A 9,215-nucleotide genomic window follows, 5' to 3' on the forward strand; every position below is an offset into this window, starting at 1 on the left:
TCTCATACGTTAGTTTGGCCAGAATTCACTCCCGCAAAGACTAATCATAAGCAACTCCAGACATGCATAGCAAAGTTCATGAACTCCATAGCAAAGTTCGCAAACAATCCTCAATGGATCATGATACCAAAGGCCTATCTCATGATCAGCTAGAACGATGAGAAACAAGTCTCAAGCAACAACAGTTCAAATAGAACTATGCAATTCAGGAAGAGTTCAGATAGAACTATGCCATTCAGGTACATTAACCCAGATTTAAAAACACTAAGAAGCACTGCAAAATCATCAAAAATAAATTAACCTAAATTATGACAAACAATAGAAATTCAAACACCACATTGTATTTAGAGAAAGATGCCATAGCATTCCCACTGTGTTCAGAACTACTATATAATATGTCTCTACAGAAGTCAAACAGATGAATCAAGAGACATCTGTTTGTTTGGAAGAAACTAAAACTGCAAAATGTCTTGGGAACAATTAAAAAACTCAGCCCCAACTATCATGTACCCTGTTATCTTCCTTACTACAGCAGCTTTGGTGGATACTTCAGGCTTCTGTGGGTGAGCAAGATACTTCAGGCATATGTCAAGAAGGAACCAGCAGTCTTCAACGTCCCTCTTCAACCGAAAGTAATCTACTTGGATCTTTGTCTCATCTTTCGGCGCTTCCTCTTAAGTCTCCTCATCCTCTTCTTCTTCCACTGCAAAGAGTGGCAAGAAAAGAAGAAAACATCTTAGTTCCTTTTCTTAAAGGACCAGTCATCAATACTCAATTTACAATCAAACTACAGCATAAAACTGTGACATAAAAACAATGTACTGTATATATTATAGGACAACAAAATGCTTCAAACACTAGATAAGCATGCATAGGCAAGAAAACAACTATTTGTACAAGCAATAGGCATGTATACAGAACAGGCACAGCAATAGCAGTGTTAGGAAGATACAAAGTTCAAATGAATACACAGTTCAGAACTCCAGACATGTGACTTCAAAATACAAAAGCTCATACATTGTGAAGCCTGTGCATCAGAAAGTGAATTGATCCTCAAGGAGAAGTGAATGAAACAACCCCATTAAGTTCAAAGTGAAGAAATATTAAATAACTTCATCATCTGCACCTTTCACTTAGATTTGAAACGACTTGATTCAACTATATTTATTAACCGTTAAGAAGACAAGCTAAATCTTTCGTACATAAATTCATATACTGAATCGAACAATGCTTCAAACCAATATTTGGCATACTGAAACATTACAACCTAAAAGACAGATTCAGATATCATTTCGTGCACCAAAACTAATTGAGAAAGCAAAACACAAGCCTATTACAGAATAAGCATGACTAGTAAATAACAGCACAGAAGCAATACAGCTACACAATCACTACAATCACAGGGGAGAAGAACCAGAATAATAAAAGTCAATAGCAAATGCCTACTTTTTTGCATAATCCTTACCCCAGTAACTATAATGGTCAAATCCAACAGAAAAAAAATCTAGAAAAGCAGATACAATCAGCAAAAGATACTTTATGAAGACTGTGTGCATCAGAAATTTAACGTATCCTCAAGGAGAAGTTAATAAAACAACTCCATTAAGTTCAAAGTGAAGAAATATAAATTGAACATCATCACCTGCACCCTAACGACAAAAAAACCCTAAAATACTTTCAGGAAAAAAAAACCCTAAATATTTTTAGGAAAAAACCCAAATCTTAACCATGTAAAGAACACATCTAACAACTGCGAGAATAAATCCAGATTTACAAAGCAGCAAAAACAACTCATAAAGATTACAGGATTATGTTAAACAGTTAACACTATCTTCTTAAACATTTTCATAGCCACAACTTACAAGCTCAAACAAAAGTATAAGAAATCATTTTAAAGCATACAAAACGCAGAGAGAAACCCTAAAACAAACAGATCTAGAATGATAAAAGCTCATGGAATCATATATCATGCATAGATCAATCGATTTATACTATGAATCTAGATACTGAGATGATAAAGATATCTTACCTTAGCTCTCATCTTCGCTCCTCCTCTCCGTCTGTTTCTTCAACTGTTGTTGTGTGTGAGAAAGGAATGGAGGCTGAACTCTCGTTCGGTATTTAAAGGATTAGGGTTTCAAAGAAATGAAATAAGAGGAGGTTTTAGGGTCCGAGGGTAATCTGGTCAGTTAACTAAAGAGGACACCTGGATATGGTTCGCCTTTGGACCGGATTAGTCCGAAAAATAAAAGTTAGAATAGGATAAGATTGGGGATTAAGTTGTTCCAACTTGAAGCCACTTGAGTTTGGATTCTGATGAAACAACAGTTTTGAATACTGTCTCAGACACTGGAAAATTGAATTGCCAAACCAGATGCAGCTGATGGCATGATAGTACTATAAAACTATAAACGTCACAATTTTAGGTGATAAAAGGAGTCGAATGCACATTCAGTAGACAGACCAGGCATCCCTGAGAAGTATTAGAAGGGCACTCTGGGAAGTAATAACCAAGTTGTATGCGAAGAGGCTGCCTTCTGACACTCTAGGAAGTAATGAAAAGAGATGTACAGCTCAAGCATGGGTGAGATTATTTTGGTGACATTTACTCCTTGATATCACATTAAGAAACTGGAAAGCAAGGATATACAATTGATTCTTACATAATAAATAAGAAGATCTGACTGGACATGATATCCCAAAATGAGTTAGCTTAGGAATCCAGGCTGCCCAATGCAATTTTGGCACAAAGCATATGACAATTATCAGCACAGAGACGCTTCCTTTTTCTCAATGATTTTTCACCACTGTACTCTAAATACTTGAGAAAACAAAAACAAAAACAAAAAAAACTAGCAGTAAATCTAGCTAGTCTCTCAAATCAGAGTTGATAAACCTCAACAATTTACAAGTTCGGCTAGCCTTCTCTTTGTCTCTGGAATCTCCCCGTAACCTTAAGTATTATGAGAATAATAGAACCACTGAATTTTCTTGCCTGGTTCTTCCATTTTGACAACTATATTTGAATTGCAATCGAACTGGTGCAACAGCTATAAAGAAAGAAAGACCAGCTTCGACGGTATATGAAATTTGTTGCTTAATCTGAAGCCATAAACGGATCTAGTTCTCCAAGATCAGCAACAAGAGGTTCCAGTTCTGATGTTTCTTCTTCTGGTGGGGAAAAGTAAGTTGGGAATGGAAGAGTTGAGATATTTGGTTTCTTGTACCAAGCATCCTTTAAAGCTACAAAGTTTCCTTCTGCACCAGGAACCTGCAATGCAAAGGTAAAACCAAATGCTATTGTAATAAGACAGGGTGCATGTAGACCTATTTAAGAAGACCATAAGTAGAGTACTCTGTGTTTGGTGGGACATGAAACTAATAATGAAGACATTAGGCTATACTAGCATATTCACTTTATCATCCAACTGGTACAATAAAAATACGAGTTGGTAATAATGATCAAACAAATACGAGTCTTTCAACTCATAAGATGACATCGCCTTTCCTGTATGTGTCTGTACTACATGACCAAGACGAATATTTGCTTTATTACCTTCTGTCGAGACAAGGATCTTCCTTGCATCAAACAGAACTCACGTAGTTAGGTAACTATACCTGGCCTCTCACCCACATCAAGTTCCTTGCTGGATCAATTTTGTAGACCCAAACATTTTTTACCGTGACTTGCACCCCACCCATTCGCCCAGGCATCTTTTTCCCCTTGAAAACCTGTTTCACATTAAAAGAATAAGAAAATGTGACTACCAAACCCACAATTGATAGCAACAAAGAACTAAATTAGATGCCAAAAAGAATGTCTGAAAAATAATAACACACACGATCCAAAAAAAATTCCTGAACTAATCAGCATATCCAATAATCCTAAAAGAATATGATCAGTGTAGAGCAGTACAATAACCGTCGTTAATTTATAGATAAATATAGAGAATTGCAAAAACGGTCCTATTTATCGGAAAAAAATCCACAAACTCTAGCGCAAAGAAAAAACAAAAGGTGAAAGTTAGATGCTATAGTGAGGAAAGTGTGCCCAGAAACCCTATAGTGAAGAAAGTGTAATGATAAACCATTGCATAGAAGCTATCTGCCTACAACAACAATGGAATTCAAATAAGACAGAATAATGCATAATGCAACAAATATGCAGTTCATTAGATTCCTTAACATTCACTAAAAAAACATTCATTTGTAAAGATATATCAAAAGAAAAATTCTGCAAACAAAAGATGCAGTTCGAAAATTAGTGCCAACACAACTATCCAACTGTGCAACATAGTAGACAAATTAGTTCATACAAGTGAACCGACTAAAACAACCTAGTTCTTACGTCATATACTTACTGTGATAATGCACCCTTAGGCCTTAACAGTGTTTCTCTATTCATTCTTCTTAAAATGCAGAAAGAATTTCCAAAACTGTTACCAAAATAAGTCCCAGAAGTCCAAGCTATATATGAAATGAAAACAAGAAACAGGCCTGTCTCTGGGATCAATTTCTTCCATTGTAATCATGTACCTAATATTTTAGGACACTAGACAGTGTCAGCAGGGTGAGCAGAAGTCATGTCATGTTAGTGTGCTGTGTGTAATTTCATAACTAATATCTAACTGTACAAAACTCCTAGCTGGACCAAAAAAAACTAATTTTACAAAGCAACCCATTTGAAAGTTTAAATTTCAAGTACTTCAGGTACCAAGAGAAATTTACATCATTATCACAGAACCGCAGTGAAACAGCACTTAGTACAGTTAAGACTTGAGACCATAAATATCTGGTCCAACTTAAGGATTTTTGTATTTTCTTTTTGAATGAACTCAAGGATTACTTAGACCAGGGATCACTTAAAGATACAAATTATACAACAGAAAACAAAAGCAGAAGAGGATTGGTAATAAAACATAAAGGTGCCTCAGCCAATCTTCTCATCAGAGGACTCAACCCATAGCCTAGCTACATGTGGGCCGATTATGACCAGGACCGCAACTTTAAGAAATCCGAAAATGACATCCCAACAACATGCAAAATTGCATCAAACTTCACGATAAAAATAAAGGTGCATAAGCAAATCTAAAATGCAACTGACAAAACGTGAGTGATTGCAATTACGCCAAAGCGGATCTAGAGATATATTGCTCACATAAAGTTGCATATATAAAAATCATATGCTCTAGCTCCCTAGGAGATTGCGACCAATCTCAAAGAAAATACGTAATAGTCTCAGTTCAATATTCTTCGCCATGACAAAACCCAACACCAGTGGGTAAACCAACCGCTGCTGAAACAGAATTAAGAATAGATCAACATGCCTCAAGATACGCAATGTTCTGCAACTAAGCATGACAACATATTCAAAACTACCATCCAATGTTCGCTCTAGACATCAGCCTAGAAATATCAAGGACAAAAAGAGAGAGCCAGCTTAAATCAAATTTGTTCACAAAATCTTCCAAAACTGTTGCGTAAATGAGAGATGGTGATCATACTCACTCGTACATAATGCAAATAATAATTTGTTCAAGAATGATTTCTAGACATGGAATATATCATTAGAATTTCAACAAAAACGAATCAATTGTAACCAAAATCAATGAACCACGAAGAACCTAATGATAAACTACTTCAATTAAATTCCAACTCAAAGATAAAAGATCCTACTGATAAACTACTTCAATCGAATTCCAATGCAAAATTAAGGTAAAACCTTCTAGATATTCCAGCCACTATAAACTACATTCTTAGCATTTTATCTAACAAGCTAAGTCGTGTGTTACTAATTTACTAGAACTTTAGAAGGATTTAAGCTCTACATCAATCTGAAGAAAAGGAGAACTTCTAATCACTTGAATACCCAAAATGCTGACATAGCCATGAGTCCTCTTTTATTACATACAGCAGCAAAGATTTCATCAATTAACCATGTAGGTTTTAAACAAACTGACTTCTCGGTTACATTAAACTAATGTTCAAGTTGATCTTCCAGCAAAACACCAAAACATATGATTATTTTTCTTTACTCAAAAATTCAAGACAACTGAAACACTCTCTCTCTCGAAAGAATATGAATACTCATGGCAATTATCTAATCAATTAACAAACATGGTAAGCTAATAATTGAATCGTTGTCTAAATTTCACCCTCTGCCTCCACGACCACCCTTGCCAATCTCATCCAAAAAGGTTTATACAGCTATAAACATCTACCATATTCCCCCACCACCCAAATTCCAATTATTGAAACAGCAAACAATAATCCAATTTTCTTAAGATAAACAATTCCAGTAAAGTAAATCACATGTTTCATATTACCATCATGTTACATATTTAACAAATACCTTTCCAGGAGCATCCCTTTGACCAGTAGAACCAGGACCTCTATGGAATAATGATGAACATGAGAATCAGGCCCTCCCCCAAAACCGTGTCTTTTCATTACACCCTGTGTACAACACGAAAAAATATGCATTACCGTTATTTGAGATTGAGAAAGAGGGGGATTTTAGCTTACCATGGTAAAACATAATCATATAACAGAAAAACTAGAACTGATCCTACTATGACATTTGGAATGGGCAATGCTAACATTAACAAGCACCAAAACAGCTTATCAATGTATGATTTGGTCCAAATCTCTTGTTCGGATTTCAGCCATTTTAGGGAGGTGATTAAGATTAATACAGGTTTCGTTAGCTTTCCAAAAGATCAGCTGATCAGCAAGAAAATGCACTTCCATCTGTATTTTTGGAAGAGCACAGAAAACACATACAGCAGCATGATAAACAATACAATGAATATAGTAGTTGCTGATTCTCTCTATCTCAACTTACAGCTTCAACTGATATCAGGCACCATAAAATTAGTGAATTACTTGCTCTAATCTCAGTCCCTATTGCAAGGCCTGCTGCCTTACCACCGTGTATACATTAAGGAGCACAGACACAGTTACACAAGCTGAAACAATAATTTTGACCCCTACATATGGACTCCAAACTCTTCATCCTCCTAGCTCTAACCCAAGATGTTACCAATCAATTTCAAAACCCCACGAACTATGATCCAGTGCAATAAATTCAAAAATAAAATTATGACAACCAGTTTGTGTCTTCAATGGTTTGGACTTTGCAGTGATTACCTAAAGCAGCATAACCATGCAACGTCTGACAGTAATGTTAAACTAGTAAAACAATTCTGGGGGTTGAATGCTTGCAGTGAATGCCTAAAGCAACCGCCCTAGATTTGCCCAAATTCAATTACGAAACATATTACTTTTAGAAAATTGCATAAGAATCTGGAGATACGCTCAACTAACAATAGTTTGAGATATATACAAATACGAAATGTATGCAACTGGGTTGACTGGGAAGCAAGTACCTGAAAACCTTTACCAAGGTTTATTGCTGTAACATCAAGGTATTGCCCCGGAATGAAATGACGGACAGTGATAGGAGTACCAACAGGCAAAAGTCCATCTTCAGTTACTGGAAATTCCCTCAATTTCCTCTTCATTGGCACACCTTGAGCCCTAAAATGACCAACCTCAGGTTTTGTCAAATGTTTTTCCTTTTTTTGCCCACACCCAACCTAGCTAACACACCAAAATACAACATTTTCAAAATCAAACCCTAAGAACCAAAGCTTTCATAGAAGAAAAATTGAAAACAAAATTACAAAACCTGTAAAGATGTAATCCCTTCTTTATCAATAGTTTTAACTTGAGAAACAATATTATCATCTAACCAGAGTATAGTAATTGGAACCCTAGCTCCCCATTTATCCCAAACTGCAGTCATTCCACACTTGACAGCTATTGCTCCCGTTCTTCTTGAATTTGGTGTCATTACTCTTGTTCTTGCTTCCGATCCATTACTATCATCAACCAATGACTCTGAACTGAATAATCTTCTAAACTGATTTACCCCTCTTGTTTTTATCGATCGTGATGATCCAAGTTTTGAAATGAGACCTCTTGATGTAGCAGCCATGGCGAGATTAGGGTTTAAGCATAATGGGACTTTGTTTCAGAAGAAGAGTGTGAGACGGAGAAGAAGAAGGTTTCTTTTCTGTAGCCCCATGTAGGGTTTTAGTGGACACCTGGATATGGTTCGCCCATTGGACCGGGATTAGCTTGAAAAATACATAGGCTAGGATTTAGGATTACTTGAAGCCACCTGAGTTGGGATGAGTTGGTTCATCGGTTTAAGCAGCAAGCATTACCAAGGATAAAAATGTGGTGCGGGTCAAAACTTGCATAGCATGCTTGAATTTTTATTTGTCTTTTTGCAAATAAAGAAATGAATAATAATTAAGAAATATTACAACTCAAAAGAATTATCATCCGGTAAGAAACTAGTTGGAAACCTAATAACAAGCTGAGTTCCAACACCTTTTTGGATAGCTACGTCTAACCTATGAAAAAGAAATTCTCCAACCCGAACATTAGCATCATGGCTAGCAATATAATTGTGTAAGCGCTTCAAAAAGTCGATAGTATCATCTCCCAACTCCCCTAAGGTGGTAAAAGCAAGCGTCCCAAAATCATAACCTTGAGACATACACTTCTCCAAGTATTTAGCATTCTTGCGAGAAACAGCATTCTTAATGGCCATACCTGAGACAAATGACCGAACCCCACCACCCGTAAAAGATGAAACACCTGTTACATCCAAACATACATCACGCCCATTGACCCCATTATATACAAATATATTAGCTGGTCGAAGAGTTGTGTCATTATTTGCAAGAAAGCCCAAGTCAACCTCCTTCCTAGCTGGCATGCCTGCTCGAAAACACATGTCCGCAGTAACGTAACGCACCAAATCATGTCTAAACTTAAGACCAACTTCATTCGCACAGTGCAGAGTATGATCACCGAAGACATCCATATCTCTCTTGTAAAAGGGCAAGCACCATCCACCTCAAACAAATGAATCCCTAATCTGTAACAGAGAACTGCACTTAATTACCTAGCTCCGATAAGTTGATTGAGCCCCAAAATTGGAGTCGCCATTAGGAAATCCCAAGCATGTTTTGTTTGGTTACATTTCCAAAGTGCATAATCTCGTTCAGACAGAACATAATTGGTGGGTAAGTTCTTCTATACATCATCAAAGTAAATAGTTGCCAAAGAATTCATGGAATGGGTGGCAAAATTACTAATGCAGATAGGAGAAACAATCCCACACACATAATTAAAGGATT

At 36.4% G+C, this 9,215-nt stretch overlaps 1 long non-coding RNA gene and 1 pseudogene across 1 annotated transcript; both read right to left on the reverse strand.

The window, feature by feature from the left end:
• Window positions 1–272: 272 nt before the first annotated feature.
• On the reverse strand, window positions 273–2,166 carry LOC113285723. Its single transcript, XR_003328884.1, has 2 exons — window positions 2,030–2,166; window positions 273–703 (listed from the first exon to the last, which is right to left on the reverse strand). It is a non-coding gene; the product is annotated as an uncharacterized LOC113285723 (long non-coding RNA).
• Window positions 2,167–2,645: 479 nt separating this feature from the next.
• On the reverse strand, window positions 2,646–8,088 carry LOC113328560 (annotated as a pseudogene).
• Between the last annotated feature and the right edge of the window lie 1,127 nt (window positions 8,089–9,215).

This window comes from Papaver somniferum, chromosome 1 (assembly GCF_003573695.1).
Source record: "Papaver somniferum cultivar HN1 chromosome 1, ASM357369v1, whole genome shotgun sequence".
NCBI lineage: Eukaryota > Viridiplantae > Streptophyta > Magnoliopsida > Ranunculales > Papaveraceae > Papaver > Papaver somniferum.